The sequence below is a fragment of the Zalophus californianus genome, chromosome 5, assembly GCF_009762305.2.
Source record: "Zalophus californianus isolate mZalCal1 chromosome 5, mZalCal1.pri.v2, whole genome shotgun sequence".
Taxonomy (NCBI): domain Eukaryota; kingdom Metazoa; phylum Chordata; class Mammalia; order Carnivora; family Otariidae; genus Zalophus; species Zalophus californianus.
The window spans coordinates 34983989-35003752 of NC_045599.1; the positions used below are offsets into that span (position 1 = coordinate 34983989).

The 19764-nt window shown below is 45.7% G+C and overlaps 1 long non-coding RNA gene and 1 pseudogene across 1 annotated transcript in view; one reads left to right on the plus strand and one right to left on the minus strand.

Moving 5' to 3' along the window:
- Nucleotides 1-16642, plus strand: part of LOC113928889 — a 124838-nt gene extending 108196 nt beyond the window's left edge. The window contains exon 5 of the long non-coding RNA XR_003521992.1: nt 16325-16642. This is a non-coding gene — a long non-coding RNA (uncharacterized LOC113928889). The remainder of the gene's footprint in view (nt 1-16324) is intronic.
- A 531-nt stretch (nt 16643-17173) lies between these two features.
- Nucleotides 17174-18129, minus strand: LOC113928567 (annotated as a pseudogene).
- Nucleotides 18130-19764: the final 1635 nt, after the last annotated feature.

The following is a 19764-nucleotide window of genomic DNA, read 5'->3' on the forward strand; positions in this document are numbered from 1 at the left end:
TGTCCTATAAGGAGCTGACAACAAATAGACCAATTCGACTTATTTTCCAGTATCATCCTGAACCATAGAAAAATATTTCAGGTGGCCGTGCGATCTGATCCTAGGAAGAAACATCTCTTGAGAGTCATAAAGATGTTGATAACTCGGTATTGAAGACTTGGTTTTAGTCTGTGTGTATGCGTGTGTTCTGGGGGCAGGGTGTAAACATTTGGAGCTGTTTTTAAATGTAGTCGATGGACTTGTGGGGGAAGGTGAAGCGTGGGTGAGGGTTGGTAGATAACTCATGGTTTGAGGTAGAGGTTAAAGGATGGAGAAGCAGACAGTGTGTTGGTTATTAAGTGCCTGTAGGCAATGTAGGTTTGCATTGACAAGTAAAGAAAAGGTGTTGAGCCACTAAAGGGGCAGAATGGGGGAGAGGAAGAAATGAGAGGCTAGTCAAGCAAAGGAGGAGAGAAGGAAAGAGAGAGATTGAGACTGTGGTTGTTGTGGGAAGTGAACATAATCCATTAAGGAATTTATTGCAAGAGCTATTTGCCATGCAGAAGGAGTGGTTATTGGTGACTGGGCATGTAATGTTCATTCAGAAAGGTTTTATTGAACAACATACATGACATTGAGACACCAATGGGAAGAAGAGTTTGTTTCTTGCTTACCGTGTGACATCTTTCTTCCCTAAGCCTTCAGATGCATACCTGTTTAGAAAAAGAAGGTCAGCAATGATGGTTGAATAGGATGCTTTGTCCACAAGGTCTCTTCTAGCTCTAGAATTCTTTGATTCTGGGCCATGATCCCTGGCACTCCATGGAGTCTGTAGCAAGTGTGTTCTTTGCAGGCTGGATCCCTATAGCAGTTGGCAGTTGTGTTCACTTCCTGTGCCCTGGTCTTATGTCTGTTAGATAGTATTGTTTCAGTTCTAAATTGATAGAAAGCATAACCAAAGGCAGCTTAAACATAAAAGTAATTTATTGGCTCACAACACTGGGAAGTCATGAGTGGATGCATTCAGGAATGGCTTAATCCAGGACCTCAAATGCTGTCACAGTGTTCCAGTTTCCCTCTTCCTTTTTGTCAGTTCTACTTCCCCTCGATTGGCTTCACTTTCACATCTTTTCTTCCCTGTGGCAGCAGGATGACTGCCACAGCTTCAAAGTCATCACCTTTCAGTTCCAAACCTGGGTAAAGAACATGTCTACCCAACTGAACTTCCATACACATCCTAGAAATCATGCCGATTATACCGGTTTAGGTCTAATGTCCATCCTTGAACCAAACATTGTGGCCCGAGGTGTTAAATTGTGCTGATTGGTCAGGACTGGGCCACATGCTCCCCGCTGCCAGAGCCTTATGGTCTGGGGAGTTTGGGACAGTGTAACCAGGAGATGGGGGAATACATTCTGAGTAACCAAAAATTAATACCAGGCTATTCCAGGCTCAGTGAAACCCCAGAAAGAGACCTGAGGTTCTGACCCAAAAAATGCAACAATAAAAGGCTGGCGGAGGTGGGAGCAAGAAGGAATTCCAATCCACAGATGGCCCTGGGATTGAATGTGATGTGTCCAGGGTGGCAGCTCACTGCCCACTCAGGTTGTCCTTTGTTCCCTGGGCTGACCAAGGATTTTGTCTAACCCTAGTACATAGTTACTTTCAGGAGATTACAGGGGGGAAATACTCCACTTCCTGTGTAGGATGACACTCTTAACCCTCCCCTCCCAAGCAGGCCATATGTTCATTCTAAGCCTCTGCATCCAGCCAGAAAAGCCCTTTGTGTTTTCTTGGCAAAACTTGAGCCCAGTAATTAAAGTCCATATGCAAAGCTGCTACCTCCAGCCCACACCGAGGTCTTTTAATTAGTATGTAATTGGTCAGAGAGGTACTATCAAATAGCTCCCAGTCTGGCCGGCTGGAAATGCCGTGTTTGAAAAGTCCCAGACCAGAGAGGGATAATAAATACTTTAAGTCCCATCTGTTGGAATGATTTGTTTAAGGTATAAATTTCTGCTCTGTTACTATTTTTACCAATTCTGCTTATAGCATTTCTTAAACCCTGTTACAACTAGCAGAGTATTCACTGGAGGTAGGAGTGCGAGTAAATGAACCAGAAGAAAGCTTAGCAAATCCATGGTTTTTTTTTTTTTTTTTTCCTTCAAAGAAATTCATAAAATGTAGTGGGGATGGGGAGGGAAAGAAGTGGGCTGGGCCTTCGGTTTTAATGGCTGGTCAGGAACTCTGGGGTTGTGTCCTTTCATGAGAGCAACTGTCAGGGAAATCAGCCTGTTCACAATCTGTGGTCTTTGAAGTGAGCAGCGCCCTTGGTTTTTAGCCTGGCTCCCAAAGCCCTGTGTGAGTCTTTCTCAGTGTGAGGAAGGACTTTGAATTCACCTTGGTAGACCAGGGTCCTCACCTGTGGAGAAGCAAAGGGAATAAGAAGCAGGGAGGCTGAAAAAAAAAAAAAAAAGAAGCAGGGAGGCTGAGATTTCATTGGCCTCTGGGAGCCATGCAGATAGAGTAAAGCCAGAGTAATCATAATAATGATGAAAATTAGTAGTAGTAGTGATAGTGTGACCTCATCCTCATTGTCACGGCAGCCAGTATTTACGGTGTGCTCACTGTGTGCCCAGCACTCTGCTCAGCATTTTACACGAATGATCTCCTCTGATCTTCACACCGATCTGTGAGGTCATTACTATTGCTCCCCCTGTTTTACAGATGAGAAATCTAAGACTCCGGTGGCTTGACTGACTTGCAGACGGTCACCCGCTAGTAAGTAGTAGAGTCAGGGTTTGAATCCCAGGGGTCTGACTCCAGAGCCTGGGCTCTTACCCACGTGCCTGCTGTCTCCTCCCAAGCACCACGGAGTGCCTTGGTTTTGCTTGAAGAATATGTCATGGAAGAAGGAGGACAGAAGGCAGATGGCTGAGTTCCTTGCAGGTTCTTTGTTCATGTAGCCTTTGGGGCAAATCAATAGTCAAAACTTGAGGTTTAGAAACTCAGGCAAGTATGCAACATGGCCCTTGAGGAGAATGGGTCTAAGGTCCCTCTCAGTTCTTGAGCCTTCACAGTTGGCTCCCATCTGTGGACATAAGAAGTGTGGATACTCTATGGGCACCACACCCAGAGCAGGGTGTGAGAATGTGTGTGGGAGGGTGAGGGGAGGTGTATGGAGCTTTGAGGCCACTAGAAGGCCCCTATAACCTTGGATGGGCCTTTCTCTCTGCCTTCATGTGACCAGAACGCTGAGGGTCTTAACACTCTTCCCTCCAAGGGACCCTCTCTCTCTCCTGTCCTCCTAATAACTCTGCTACTTGAGGAATAAAAGACAGGACCTACCCTTGCCCCATGTGCCCTTCTAGATGGAAGTCCTCTCGGAAGAGAGTCTTGTGCTGAGAGATGATTTGGAGTGAGGCCCGTACCCTCTGAGAGAAGGCCTCATTGGTTGGCCTTTTTTCAGTTGTGGTCTTGTTCTTTTGTCTGCCTGTCCATTCATTCATTCGTTCATTCTTTAGTTCATTCATTCGTCATTCTCATTCTTTCCCTCGAGTGCAGCCACTTTCTCTCCCTTGTTTGGAGAGGATCTGGGGAGGTGGCCTAGATTTACTCCATTCTGGGCATTGGGTCCACCACCCCATTTTTCTTGCTTGTTCTCTACTTCTCTGTGTTGTGGTGGTAGCTAGGTTTTGTGGGAGGCTCAGATTTGGGCCCGGAAGTGAATATTCAAGGGTGGCCCTCAGGCTTAACTAGCACTAGTAGGGAGCTCACAGCCCAGCCAGTCTTGCTGGAGTTCTGCTTGGAGCCTGAGGCCAACCCCCAGCCAATAACCAAGTGTTGCTCTGCCTAGCTTTATTCTCTTTGCACCCCTTTGCCCCCGGAGCCTTGTGGGGACAGTGGCTGGTGTGCGGCAGGACTTGGGTTGGTCTGTGCCTCGGCCAATCCCATCATAATGTCGCATTACTCTTGCTCCTTCAGACTCCTGAGTGCATGTACCCAGGTATGTGGGGCACACTCTGTTAGTCATCTGAGATGGGTCAGTCCGGGTGAGTGGGGTCTAGATTGAAGGAGATGGAAGAAATTGTGATATTGTCGTGGTACACTGAACAGAAAGCCAGAAACGAAAGCGTTTGTGTAAAGTAGCATAGAACCAGGAACGAGGGTAAGGGAGGGGATAGCTGTAGGAACTGACAAGAAAGGAAAGTCAGAAAGTCCGGCTTCTAAATGGAAGTCCTCTTTGTAGGAAAAAACTATGGCATTTAAAATGCCATATTTAACGTAAATTAAAGGTGATTAAGGCTAGAATCTGGAGGAAATGTTATTTGTCCAACACTTAAATCCATGCTTCTGGAATGTTTTCCACTTACAACAGAACAGTATTTCAGGCTTTGGTTGTAATGCCATATTAATAGATCTTGGTTTAGGAGAATAATTAATTAGTTCCATAGAGAAGTATTGATAGTAGTTTTCATTTTTGCAACATTTAAAACAATTGTTTAAAAAAAAAATCTTTGTAATACTCCTGATAAAACTAAGGGCTTTGCCTGACAACTACATGTAGTTTGGTTGATATCTAGGGATGGTTCCAGCGTGCAGACTCAAAGTGGGTTTCTTGGTGGCTTGTCTGCACCTTTCAGAGACCTGGTGCACCCATTAAAGTTACAAGGCAGCTATTAGCCACGAACTGACACCAAGATTACAGGTTAAACCCCGAATTGGTTTAAACGGTGTCATGTGTTCACCAGGGCAGAGTGAGGTGGGGGGCATGTGTTTGGCAAATGGTGGGAAGTCAGTCCAGCCTGGGGAAGAAAGTCTTCTGATTAACACCAGCCACACACAGAAAGAAGTAGGGTTAGGGTAGGCTTGTTGAAAAAGCCTTGAATCTAGAGTCAGGGAGACCTAAGTTTTGAGTCCTGACTGTGTGACCCTGGGAAGTCTCAGTTTGTCCTCTTAAAATGGAAATGATAACACCTAACTTATGAAAAGAGAGAACTCATTGAATGTGAACTCAGGCAGTTCTTGCTGGTGTAAGTGCAACAAGGTTAGACCAAGCTGCCTTAGTAGGAACATAGCGGTAGCCCCACTGGAAGATGGAGAATTGGGCAGAAGCATCCAGCCTGCTGTGTTGGGGCCTGGTGTGACTGAGAGAAAGGTGAAGTCCCCCAGCCCTGGATTAAAGTTTTCTCCCTGCTTTCTCATTCCTTCTGTGAGGCAAGGGATACAGACTAGTCCAGCAGACTACTCAGGGCAAGGACCATGGATACAAGGAAGCCTGGAGAAAAACTGTAAACTGAGGAGAGGGGACTCTTCAACAGTAGCTGAAATAATGCCTTGGAGGAGACACTAAATACACATTTATTAGGCAAGAGAATAAAGGTAGATTACTTTTTTTGATTCTGTATTATTAATGTCTCATGGTTTTTTTTTGTACCTCACTGATACTAATAGCTATCTCTTTATACATGATGTAAAAATAGAAGGAGAAAAAAATCAACCTAGTAGTTGGGCTGACTGGATACAAGCAACTAAATAAATTGGAATAATGATACCTGACACAGTCACTTATTCATTCAGCCTGATGATGGGGGACGTTCCGAGGGCCGTACGCTCTCGCTGGGGGCACGGGGAGAGGTCTGTGCACAAGATCTTTAAGCTCCCTGGTGGGATGGTGAGGAGAGAGATCATTAACACATGCTCACATAAGCGGGGTAGCTTTATATACAGACAAGTGCTATGGAAATGATCATGCACCTAACTGTCCCTTCACATAGAAGAGGAGATGTGCAGAGAGACGTGGGAGGGATGCTTGTGCTGAGATCTGAGAAGGGGATAGGAGTGACCAGGCAAAGGACACAGTGAAGGCGAGGGTGAGGAGCGGCAGAGCACTTCAGGCAGAGGGAGTAGTATGTGCAATGGTCCTCGGCTTGGTGCGGCATCAAATGTGTACTTGGTATATAGAGATTGGGGGTGTGTGTGTATGGAGATGAGGAAGGAGGTGAGCAGAGGCAAGTTCATCATTTCATCTTCTTATCCTCTGGGCAAATATTTGTTGGATAGCCCTTGTGTGCCAGGCCAACTGAGATGCATTGGTGAGCAAGATGGACCCGGTCCTTGCCCTCAGGGAGCTCACAGCTCATAGTAGAGAGGATGCTCTTTCCGTTACTATGGCAACCTGATGGATTATTTAATTTCCTATTGTTGTTTATTTTGGATTTCTTCTCTTGCTAAATATAATTTCTTCCTTTAAAAAAATGACATGTTCTGGGTGTCTGGGGTTTTATGGAATAACACATTCCTAATGAAGACATTGCTTTTTAGCTAAAGAAGTCTTGAGGTTGAGAGTAAGCGGGTCAACACAGGTATTGTGTTGATTGTGATTAGTCTGTTGATTGACTTTACTCACAACCTCTGGGACCTGGTCTTATGAAGTCTTAGTATTTGTAAATGCCACAGTAAGTCTGTCTGGAAGGGGATGCGTAAGAGAGGAACTGTTTATTAGTTAGTGGAACACTGGTTGCTGTTAACAGATAAACATCAACATTTCAGTGGCTTGCTATCCAAATTCATTTCTCACCTGCTCTTTCTGCTCAGTGGGTGGTTCTCTAAGCAGTGCTTGGGTCTCCCAGGTTTCTTCCATGTTGTGACTCCACCCTTCCCCTCATGTAGCTGCCTAGATCACACAGAAAGGGAAAGAATGTGGCAAATTACACATGGGAGGTTGTCATGGACCTGCCTGAAATGGCACCCATCACTGCTCCCCATATTTCACTGGCCAGAACTCAGTCACGTGGCCACATCTGGGAGGTTGGGGAATGTAATCTAGCTATGGGCCCAGGAAGAAACGGAAACCATTTTAAGGACCAACGAACCCTCTCTACGACCATCTACAATTTAATTTTCCTGGCACTTAAAAAAAAAAAAAGCTAAAGTTGGAAAACATTTAAATTTTTGTATGTTCATTTGTGATCTAAATAATGGCACTCTAAAAATGATTCATTACTTTTACATTTTTCTTCTTTCCTTTGCCTTATTTTCTTTCTTTTTTTTTTGTGTTGAGAGTTAGAAATTTCCATTAATTTTTATTTTTATTTTACAGGTTTGAATATAGCCAGCTCACCTTTCATATACATGTCAGTCTAAAAATGTGGGCGATTAATAACTTAGAAAACCACTTATCTCCATTTGGAGGGGGAATTAGAGGGGTGCAGTTTGCTTTGGAGAGCACAAGATAATTTGATTTTAAGGCCACCTCATCCTGAACACATGAAAGGATGGAACTCAGGTTCTCCCAAACCCTCAATCTCTCTCTCCATCCTTAATAACAAATGGGAGAGGGAAGCAATAATGGGGCCTGTTTTTGAGATCTGTTAATTTTCGCCATGATTATACTGCACTAGGAAATGTGAAAGACATTAGGGACTCTGAGCACAGTCCCCCTAAATGCCCCATTGCCCACAGGGAACCAGCCAGAGGCTGGGGTTGGCTTCAGATGCCTGGACAGGTGGCCTTGTAATTAAAACCTTTCCCTTCTAACTGCAGGCCTTGTTTCGCCAGGAAACTGAGGTGAAGAAAATGTTCTAGTTATATGTCTATACCAGCTGCTTTGAAAGCTTCCTCACAGCTGTCCCCAAACCAGAGCAGACAGCCACATCTCTACTTTCAAAATCTTGGGGGCTTAGGGTTATTTGAGATGGGATAAGCAGGCATAGAGATGAGGGAAGATTTCTTCCTGATCTCCAAAGTTCTGAGCCTTTTTGAAGAATCAAACAGCACACACAAAGTCTGGAAAGCACGCATTTCCTCCTTACATGCACTCTCTGAGCCGGGGGCCATTATCCATCCTCATTTTATAGATGAGAACGCCAAAGCACAGAGGATTTAAGTAACTCCATCAAGGTCACAAAGTTAGGTGTCAGTCAGGATTCAAATCCAGGTAGTCTTGACTCTAAATTTGGGCTCTGGTAATCTCTACTCTTAGGCATGTCCAAAATTTAATTCCTGATCATTCCCCACATAGAGTCTCCACCTTCAGTTTTTCTCTGTGCCAGTTCACAGCCACATCATCCTTCCAGGGGCTCAGGCCAGAAATCTGGGTGTCTTCCCTGACTGCTCCCTTTCTCTCATACCCCAATTACCAGGAAATTCAGTTAATCGTGTCTTCACAATACATCCAGCATCCCATCGTCTCCATTGCTCTCTACCACCTTTGTCAAAGCCATCTGTGTTCCAGTTCTTATTCTACAGTAGCCTCGACACTGATCTGTCCATTTCTAGTCTTGCTGCTGCCCCAGTCTCTTCTCATCACACTGGCCACAGTGATCCAGCACTGGGAGGTGGCTCTACTCCACAAGATCATTCTGGAACTGAGGGTCCTTCTCTCCTGTTCATCTTCCCTTGCGTTGCTGTGTTCATCTGTAAGAAGGTCAGAGCTGGCTCAGCTCCCTATCCACATTCTAGCCCATTGAAAGGGAATAAAAGAGGAAATCCTGGGCTGCCATGTTGCAACAATGATACAAATTTGTATATAAATGATACAACAAATGCTACAAAATGTGTATACATCATTTCCATTCACATTTTGCTGGTAAATAAGTGGTCACATGGCCAGCCTAGCTGCAGGGAAGGGGGTGTCTGGAAAATGAAGTCTCTGAATGGATTGCCATATTCCAGCTCCCCAGGAAGAGGAGAATGGATCTGGAGGGTAACCAGCATTGTGCCAGAATTCAAGAGGGGAAGTGGGTAGACCAGTTAGGAGGCTTCTCAGGAGCCTAGGGGAGTGTTGACAGTAGCTCGACAGTAGCTCAGAGAAGAGGCAGTGGAGATGGAAAGAGGTAGTCAGATTTGAGATGTACTTGGCAGGTAGACCTGGGGTGGGTGTAGGGGTTGAGGAAAAAAAGAAAAAGAATCAGGGATGACTCACTTCCTGTCATGAGAGACAGAGTGGTGCCTTTTACTGGAAGCAGTCCTTGGAAATACGTGTTTCTGGAGTAGTCCCCTTTGGCCCCTGTGTGAGGCCTCTCTTAGGGGGCTCCTTGCATCACTGGAAGCAACCGTGGTAGGTTGAAATGGCTCAGAGGAAGAGTCTGAGGGGCAGTGTGCTAGACTGATGAAATGCATTTTATCTTAAAATGCTTCAGAGGAAGGAGGAGGGCAGCCTATCCTTGGTGCCTTGGTAGGCCAAAGTGCTGGGCAAGGTGGAAGTTGCCTAAAAGAAGCCAGGAGTCTCAGAGCCCACATTGTGCTGAGCCCACAGCTCCAGTTAGGTGTGGGTAGCTGCTGCTGGTTTGGGGGGAGGGAGGAGCTAGACAGGGGCACTTACTTCTCTGCACCTGAGCCAGAAGGGGTCATGCTCCCAGCACCTTGATGCCCCTTGATGTTGAGGGCTCTTAAGTGTTTTCTCTCTCTCCTGTTTGCCTGATCTGAAGCATGGTGTGAGGAAATGTGTTTGCAATTAGAGTAGTCGAAAGGCTGAGGGTCTGGAAGGATGAATAACTCACACAGCTGGGCAGTTAGAAGGCCTGCTGTGGCCATTTTGAGCAGCAGTGTGGATGGCGGGTAGTGGTGGGAGGCTTGGAGGGCAGACGTGCCTTGAGCCTGATCCATTCTGAAATAGCCAACAAAGCTAAGTTCCTCACTCTGAGTCTGGGGGTGAGATGCTCAGCTCGAGATGTCTGACTCGTGTTGCCTTCTGTGAAAATGTGCCTGGAGCACGGCCAGTTGCTATGAATGTCAGCTATTTCAAAACATTGCTAATTATGAATTTATAAAGCCCTCATTGTTGTGCCATGTATATTTTTCTAACCTGCCTATGTTACGACTGAGAAAGTTGAAGTTAAGTCACCTGTACAAGTAATTGAGGAGAGCCAGCATTTAAACCCTTGCTTGTGAATACTCTGGTGTTGACTTTACATACTGGCTCTTTTAGTGTCTAGAGGGATAAGTATCAAGAGGGCCAGGGTGGCTCGTGGCACCTGTGGTCGTGCAGTTTGGGGAAAGGGCTCCAGGCATGAGGTTAGCAGGCCCGGGTTCGAGTCCAGCTCCCCTTTCCCTAGCGCTAGGACCCTGCGCCTCGAGTCACTTACATAGCCTCCTGAAGTCTGTGGCCTCTTCTTTATTTGTTATTAGTAATTAATCTTTATTTTTGTGGCCTCCTCTTTAAAATGAGGAGTAACCACTTTCCAGCCTACCTTTAGGCACCGTTGGGAGAGTCCCACGAGATGTCACCTGTGAGGGTACTCGGAAGTCAGCAAACCACAGTGAGGCCCAAGGTCTCCCTTGCTATCTCAGAGAAGGGACCAGAATACAGACACGAAGGCTCAAATGCTTTTAGTTTTAGTCCGTACTTACTGTTTGTGAGTGGGGAAAGGTAGTTTGATGTTGGAAAACCCAAGCTGTGCTTATGGGAGAAGAAAAGGAAAAAAAAATACTTTTAGGTAAGTGTGAGAGAAGTGGGGAAAAGCGTTCATTTCCCTGTGGTGACTGATGTGTTACTTAGTGACAACAGAAACTCTCGGATCGGTGAATGTGTTCATAGAGCCAGTCTCTCACCTGAGTGTCGGAACAGCCTGTGAGACAGAGGAGTCTCCGCCGGAGAGAGGCAGAGAAGGCAGAGCAGGGTGCGCTGCATCTCGGCAGCATCTGAGCCTAGAGGTTCCCTCCCACACTTCCTGTCTCAGGAGCCGTCTTAACCATTTTATCTGGGACTGAGCAGGCTCAGAGCTCACCTCCTAGCAGCGGAGGCAGCTCCTCACCTGAGTGCTGACTTAGCCATGCAGTCAGGAGGGTGGAGAATCCTATGAAAACATCCTGTGATGATGATTCTGGGAGTCACCTTCTCAGCATCTAGGATCTGGATTTGTCCTAGCCAGCATGAAATCAAAGTGGTTAATAAGTCTTTGTGGGATGTTTCTCCTAACCTCTTCTGGATGAAGACCTTTTGAGTTTTGTCTTTGGCATTTACCTTTCAACAGAGTAGAATTCTCCAGCCCACCATGGGAAGTGCCTCTAGCCAACTCTGACAGGGTCTCCTTATCCCGTTCCCTCTCTTCAGCATTCCTTTTGAGTCGCCGAAAACAACTCCTCCTCCTCACAGACCTGACAATGTCCTGAGGTCAGAACTTGCCTGCCATTAGCTGGTTGAAATCTGTGTCTTCCTTTGGAGTCAGATAGCCTCGGCATTAGGAAGTGCCCTGGTCATGTGAGCCACACCCTTGACGGCACTTCTTATGTGTGTAAATTTCTGGGAGAAAATGTGCACATTCAACTAACCTCATATCTTTTATTTCAGTTCTTTTTAGCTTCCATACCAGGATGAGCATCTTCTAACCTGCTCTCCAGATTCCACATTATATTGTCTTTGAGCTTGCCCCTTCTCTGCACTGAATATATTTAATTTAATCCACTTGTTAATTGTTGAGGGCCTCCCATGGCCACTGTAGGCTAAGCAAGATTAGAATAATGTTTTGTTTGTTTGTTTTAAAGATTTTATTTGTAAGTAATCCGAACACACATCATGGGCCTCGAACTCGCAACCCCCATATCAGGAGTCACGTGCTGCACCGACTGAGCCAGCCAGGCACTCCCAGATTACGATGTTTTGGTTAAAAGGCATGGGCTTTTTTTTTTTCAAATGGTATAAGAGAATATTTAATCATATAAGAATATGCGGCTGAGGGGCACCTGGGTGGCTCAGTCATTAAGCATCTGCCTTCGGCTCAGGTCATGATCCCGGGGTCCTGGGATTGAGCCCCACATCGGGCTCCCTGCTCCGCAGGAGGCCTACGTCTCCCTCTCCCACTCTCCCTGCTTGTGTTCCTGCTCTCGCTGTCTCTTTCTCTGTCAAGTAAATAAATAAAATCTTAAAAAAAAAAAGTATATGCTGATGTATATAGTGATCTGAAGGGGCATGTGTTACCCCAATGTTTATAGCAGCAATGTCCACAATAGCCAAACTATGGAAAGAGCCTAGATGTCCATCAACAGATGAATGGATAAAGAAGATGTGGTATATATATATACAATGGAATATTACGCGGCCATCAAAAAATTGAAATCTTGCCATTTGCAACGATGTGGATGGAACTAGAAGGTATTATGCTAAGCGAAATTAGTCCATCAGAGAAAGACAATTATCATATGATCTCACTAATATGAGGAATTTGAGAAATAAGACAGAGGATCATAGGGGAAGGGAGGGAAAAATGAAACAAGATGAAACCAGAGAGGGAGACCATAAGTGACTCTTAATCTCAGGAAACAAATTGAGGGTTGTTGGAGTGGAGGGGGGTGGGAGAATGGGGTGGCTGGGTGATGGACACTGGGGAGGGTATGTGTTGTGGTGAACGCTGTGTATTGTGTAAGACTGATGAATCACAGACCTGTACCCCTGAAACAAATAATACATTATATGTTAAAAAAAAGAGAATATGCTGATGATACATTTTTAAAGGAAAAAAGATGCAAAAAAGAATATATAGTATGATACAATTCTTTTTTAAAAAAAATTTTATTATATAAGTATAGTTGACATACAGTGTTACATTAGTTTCAGGTACACAATAGTTATTCAACAAGTCTGTACATTACACAATGCTTACCATAATACATGTAGTTACCATTTGTCACCATACATCATTATTACAGTGTTACTGACTGTATTCCCTCTGCTATACTTTTCATATCTGTGCCTTATTTATTTTATAACTGGAAGTTTATACTTCTTAATCCCCTTTACCTGTTTCACCCATCTCCCTCATCCCTCCCCTCTGGCAACCACCAGTTGGTTCTCTGTATTTCTAAGTCTGTTTCTGTTTTTTGTTTGTTTGTATATTCATTTGTTGTGTTTTTTAGATTCCACATATAAGTGAAATCATCTGGTATTTGTTTTTCTCTGTCTGACTTATTTCCCTGGGCATAATACCTGTAGGTTCATACATGTTGTCACAAATGACAAGATCTCATTCTTTTTTTATGGCTGAATGATAATTCCATTGTGTGTGTGCCCATGCACGCACACTAGCAATACACATATACATATATAAATACACATACACCACAACTTTTGTCTCTTGATGGACTCCTGGGTTGTTTCCATATCTTGGCTACTGTAAATAATACTAAAATAAGCATAGGAGTACATACATCTTTTTGAATTAATATTTTCATTTTCTTTGGGTAGATACCCAGTAGTGGAATTACTGAATTGTATGACATTTTTAATTTTGGGGGGAACCTCCATACTGTTTTCCACAGTGGTTGCATTAGTTTGCATACCCACTAACAGTGCACTAGGGTTCCCTTTTCTCCACATCCTCACCCACACCTGTTACTTTTTGTCTTTTTGATACTAGCCATTCTGACAGGTGCAAGGTGATATCTCATTGTGGTTTTGATTTGCATTTCCCTGATGATGAGTGATGTTAAGCGTTTTTTCATTTATCTGTTGACCATTTGTATCTCTTCTTTGAAAAAGTGTCTATTTAGGTCCCCTGCCTATTTTTAAATCAGATTATTTGTTTTTTTTGGTGCTGAGTTGGGGTTCTTTATATATTTTGGATACTAACTCTGTTTGGATATGTCATCTGCAAATACCTTCTTCCATTTGTTAGGTTGTCTTTTCATTTTGTTGATGGTTTGCTTCATTGTGCAAAACCTTTTTATTTTGCTATAGTCCCAACAGTTTATTTTTGCTTTTGTTTCCCTTGCCTGAGGAGACACATCCATAAATATGTTGCTAAGGCTCATGTCAAAGAGATTAGTGCTTATGTTTTCTTTTAGGAGTTTCATCGTTTCAGGTCTCATGTATATGTTTATAATCCATTTTGAGTTTATTTTTGTGCATGATGGAAGAAGTTGGTCCACGTTCTTTTGCATGTAGCTGTCCAGTTTTTTTCCAACACCATTTATTACAGAGATTATCTTTCTCCCATTGTATATTCTTGGAAAGTTACAGGCTTTTAGCTCAGACCTAGGCTCACATCCCAGCTCCACCACTTACTGGTTGAGTCATCTGAAGCAAGTTACCTAACCTCACTTGCACCACCTGTAAAATGAGGATAAAAATAGCCGCCGTGATGGGGTTTGGGTGAGAAGTAAATGAAGTAATGTATATAAAGTGCTTAGTTCAGTGATTGTACATGAGAAGTACTTAATAAAAGTGCAACTTAAAAAATATATAGTGCTTTATACATTTATTCATATGTTTCTAAACAAATATATGTGGAGTTTCCTCTGTGTGCCAATCTCTTCCAGGCTCTGAGGATCAGTGAAAACAAAGTCCATGTCCTCACAGAGCTCAGAGTGTAGATGAGGGATGAATGGTAAGCAAATAAGTCCATAAATGTAGCATCAAATAGTGAAAAGTGCCTTGAAGAAAAATAAAGCAGAGGCAGGGGACAGAGCGAAAGGGGTGGGGTAAGATGGAGGTTTTATTTCTCAAACTTACCCCTTGATGGAGAGCCTTTGCCTTTTCTGTGCCCTCTGCCTGGAATATCCCCCATCCCAGTCTCCTGTCCCCCATCATCCTCAAGGATTGCTCTCATTTTGTTCAGGTGTCTGCTTCATATCAGCTCATCAGAGAGGCACACCTTATCTTAAAAATCATACACACACAAAACATGTAAAGAAATGCCATTCCTGCCTTTGAAGGTTACCAGTCCTGTAAAATGGACGAGTACACAAATGACAGTCCTTCCAGGCCAAGACAGTTGCCTGGAGAGAGGTACAAATAAGTAACATTCAGTTCAGGGAGTTAGGAAAGGCTCTAATTAAAGAATGGTACTAGAGGTGTTGCTCGATATAAAAGGAGCATGAAATTGGAGCAACCTGAGCTCAAATCCCAGCTTTGCTCCTCGCTCTCCTGGTGACCTTGGGTGTCACTAAGAATATGGAGCTAAGGTCACCTGCCCCAGGGGGCTCTTGTGTCCCATGAGAAACCAGCCCCCAGGACTTGGAGGTACAGGAGCTCAGCTCTCAGTGGTGTCCTCTTCCCACTATAATGGTCGTGTTTGGTTTCGGTTCTCATCAATGTTCTTCTCACAGTGGGCTATTGTCATGTGATTGTCTGGGTGTCTGGCTCTGCCAGGACAAGGGGAGCTTCTTGAGGACCTGGACTGTTGTGTCCCCAGCCTAGCAGGTGGGTGGCACCATGCCTGTCAAGCAGGGGCAGGTGATCAAAGATAATGAGGACAGGCATCAGACAGAGGCAGTGCTGTTCTGCACAGGCATGAGCCCCAAGGGATGGTGTGTTCTCTTCTCCATCTCTACACCTCAGTACCCAAAAATTGTTTCTGACAGATGGGTGTTTAGCATGTTCTTGAAAGATATTCTCTGTCCCCTCTGGGGAAATGCACGGTGGGTTGAAGCACATCATTCAAAACCGGCGAAATGACGCTGCCATACCTCCCTCTTGCAGCCCTGGTTCTATTTTAATGCCCCCAGTCTGTAGAAGGAATTACAGAATACTGATTTTTTTTTTTCCAGTGGAAGGGCTGTAACCAGAGCAGTAGTATTTTTAAGATCAGAGAGAGCTTTTAAGACATGAGATTTTTATGTCAGCTAAATCTTAGTTCTTCTGGGGATGCCTAATGTCAAGTTAGTGACCTGTCTGGGCATATTTCTCCTGCATTTTTTAAAAGTGCTTTCTGTTTTTTTGTTTGTTTCTGCCTCATAGCAACTCCACCATAAAATAAATAAGACACAGAAGACAGACATTGAAATAATTAAGCTTGGGAAATTTTATTAAAATGTGGTGAGGAAAGGAAGAGGGAAGGCCGTTGCCTGCTCGCGTGCTGGGGATTGCTCACTGATGCTACTAGGTGTCACCCCTCACCTCTGTCCCTGTTAACCCACAATCTAGGGTAAAAGTCACTGATTTGGATGGCAAGGGTGAGTTGTGGCAAACTCTCCCTGCTCCTCAGAGCTCCCACTGTGGGAAATGGAATGTGGGCCACCAAAGCCCAGCCCCAGGTCTGGGGCCTCAGGCAGCCCTGTGGACACTGCAGCCCCAAACCAGGAAGGGTGTTGTTGGTCACAATGACAACCTTGATCTCAACAGTGGGCTGCCTTCGGAATCCATTGCCTTGGCATCTCTCTGACTCCCCAGGATAGAACATTTCCTCAGAAAAATACCACGAAATGCTTTCTCATTACCAAAATTGTTTTGGCAGACACCTCCTGGAAGGAAGCCTGAGGGCCTTGAGTAAGGGTAGCGCCAAGGCCTACTGTAACATCCGACAATCAGAACCTTGTGCTCATTTGCCTCAGAGGTATCGGTGTTACAGTCGCTGGTCGACACCCTACGTGAGTCAAGTTACACTGACTGCCCTCTTCTTTATGTCAGGCACTTCTGTGGTGAGTTAAGCATAGAGAAGAGGACAAACGTTCCTCCAAACCAGGATGCACACCAGAGATGGCCCAGAGGCTGTGGATGTCGCTGTAATCCTTCCCCTCCATCCTTGGAGCTGGTGCCTCTGCCTTCCCCTAGGAGAACGATGATCCAGTGTGTGCTTCTTTCTCTCTGCTGGTAGGAACTCCACTTCCCAGGGCTTGAAAACTGGCTCTGTCTTCTACCATTGCTGCTGGGGAGACAGGCCTCTCCACTCTTCCCACCCTATCCCATCCTTCATACCAAATGGAAAAGGATTGGCACCTTGGAGCATCTCATTGAAGGGTTACTAAGGCCTCCCTTGTGCCAGGTCAATTAGTAGCTCTCAAATTTCTTTCTTTCTTTCTTGGCAAAGTAATAAATTTATTACATGTGGTTGGCAGATAGTTGTTGCTGATGTATTTTATTCTCTCAATGTTTGTGAAAAATTTCAAAATAAAAAATAGTTTTATGCACCACATGATTACAGGAGTTCTTGAGGATCTCTAAACATTTTTTGAGCGGGTTGACTTTCAGCCATGAGACCTGGTCCCAGTCTTGAAGCTCCAGGAGGTTAAGTTTGTCACCCAAGGTGGCTGGGATTGTCCCAGCTCTAAGGATGAGATTCTGCTTCAGAGGTGAGAGGTCTTCCCTCAAGGGACTGATGAAGTTCCTGAAGCAGACACACGAGGAGACAAGGCCAGAGGGGACTGAGGCTGAATCAGAGGGCCTCAGTGGGGGAGGGCGAAGAGCCCTCTCCAGGACCAGCATTCCTCTGTGCTCACCTGTTGCCTCTCCACACCCCAAAAGGGGAGGGACTGCCCTTCAACAGCAGTAGGTAGATCCGATGGAAGAACTTTCTTGTAGTAGTTTCCAGAAGCTGAAGAAGGTGCCCAGCAGAACCCTTGAATGGACTCTGGAGTACCCAGGATGGTACATGCCCTTGGTTAATGAGTACCCAGGATGGTACATGCCCTGGCCAATGACCCCAGGTGCTAGAAGGTCCCAGTTAGGTCGTTTTGCGAGTACAGCCCTTGAGTAAGACACACAGGCTCGCACAATCACCCTGCATTTGATCACACGGGCTCCGTAGCGACCAGCCCAGAACTGCATGTCCTGGCCCCACAGTTCGAAAGACGCAAAGTGGCCGGCCCATCTTGATGGAGAACACGTGAGTGACCTGAAAGCGGACGTTGTTGTTCCACTGCTGGTCGGGATCAAGCCTAGCAGAGAATTTACTCAGGACTGTCTGGTTGACAAATCTCAATCTTGCCACCATCTAGCAGTTCTGGCCACACACCCTGCTCCTCCAGGTCTAAGACCTGCTTCTTGCCACATCCGCTGAAGGAAGACACAAAGCAGCTCTGCAGGGGAGCTCTAGCCACTCTTGACTTGTTCACCTCCACCACCCAGCCATCCCCAGCATGCTGCACCATCCATTTCCGGAGGCCTTCTTGGCCGCATGGGTTACACCTGAGGTTGCATCTGTCCATCTGTGCTTTCTCACAGAAGTAGAGGCCGCTGTGGTCCAGCAGCAACAGAGCGCGGTGGTCCTGGGCCAGCATGAGTGGCCACGGGGCCTGGTTGTCCACCAGGGTGTGGCAGCCCCTGCATATCTGGCAGTAGCACCCCAGCAGCGTGCATGGGGGCACATGGCTCAGCACCACCAGGAGCAGCTCAGGTGGCAGTCGGCTCAGGCCTAGCACCTCCTCGGGTTCCGGCTCTGGTTGGGGGTCCTGGGCTGGTGTGTCCCTGAACCCATGGATCCCCCCTACTGCCATGCACCCCCCCTACCCCCCGCCAGCGCCAGGCTCCGTGATGACTTAGCTCTCAAATTTCTTTTTTTTTTAAGATTTATTTAATTTATTTATTTGAGAGAGAGAGAGAGAGAGAGAGAGAGAGAGAGAGAGAGAGAGAGAGAATGCGCAAACAGGGTTGGGGGTGGGGAGGAGCAGAGGGAGAGGATCTCAAGCAGATTCCGGGCTGGGGTGCCACGAGGCACCTCAGCTCTCAAGTTTTTGAACACAGCCATCTGCTTCCAGATTTATCATCACCTCCAATCCACTAGCCTTGGAGTCCTCTCATTTTTGCAGTGAATCCAGCCACCTGTCTCACCCTTTTGCCCCCACTACCTCCTTTTGGACTTGGTTCTGTTGTTCATCCCTCTGTTAGAGTTCTACGGCCTTCATCTTACTCCTGGCTTCTTTTTCACTTTACAATGTCCAGGTGTCTCTGATCCTGCCAAGGGACCGTGCCTTGACCCCATGGCCTCTCTAGTTTAATCCGGCTTTACTCCTCCTTTCTCACCTGAGCAGCCCATGCACATCATGCTGTCTGCCTCTTCCCTCACTGTGCCACACAGCTAGGCTCCTGGGTCGCCCACGACCTACTTCCCCAATGTCGTGTCTCCTTATGATCCTGCCCTGGACGTCCTGTTGCATGTGGCGCAGGAGAGCCCTCCCTCCAACTTCTGCTCTCCTCTCTTAGCTCTTGAGACTTCACGCTCACTTGCTCTGCTCCAGTTTCTTTGTTTTTCTCTCCAGCGTGAATTTCTCTTCCTCCATTTCTAAAACACTGATGGCTCCAGGATTACCTCCTTGACCTACTTCATTCCACTTTCTCTTTGGGTGACGGCATCCGCAGTGAGGTCTTTGACCACCATCTAAATACCAGTGACTACCAGATGTGTTTCTGCAGCTCAGGCCTCTTTCCCGGGTATTGGTTGGAGACTTCAGGGCCAAGCAGGTAAAGGCAGAGGGATAGTGGGTGAGTGTGGCAGGCCAGAGAACCTCTTATTCTAGCTAAAGAGAATGGCTGCTACTGGCCTCCACCAACTATTGACAGGCAGCAATTTAGGACCAGTGTTGCCAGATTTTCCAGAGAAACCAGAAATATATAATCCTATTTGGAATCTCTCAGTGATTAAATATTGGTTCAAAAATGTCTGTAGAGACCAAAGCCTGTTTGAGAACCATGGCTGAGTATGGGCCACCTGTGTGGGATACTTTTTTTTTTGGGGGGGGGGATACGGTTTGAGTCCTAAATTCTGCTCACTGCCCAAGACCTTTATTCTGAAGCCCACAGGCACTTCCAGTTGAATATGTCCCAAAACACCTTTTCCCCAAACCCTCTGCTCTCCTCGTGGGTACCTTACCTAAGTTAATGGCACTTCCTTCCCCCCATTCATCCAAGCTGGAATTATAGAAGAGGGTGTCATTTTCCCCCTTTCCTCCTCCTCCACCTTCAGTCCACCACCAGATTGTACCAACATAACTTCCTACATAAATCATGAATCCATTCTCATCTCTCCATTCTTTGCCACCATTATCTTAGTTTAGGCTTCCAGCATCTTTTGCCTGGACCACTAGGCTCCCAAGTGTTTTAAGTGATGATTCATCGTAGTTCATTCCCTCTGT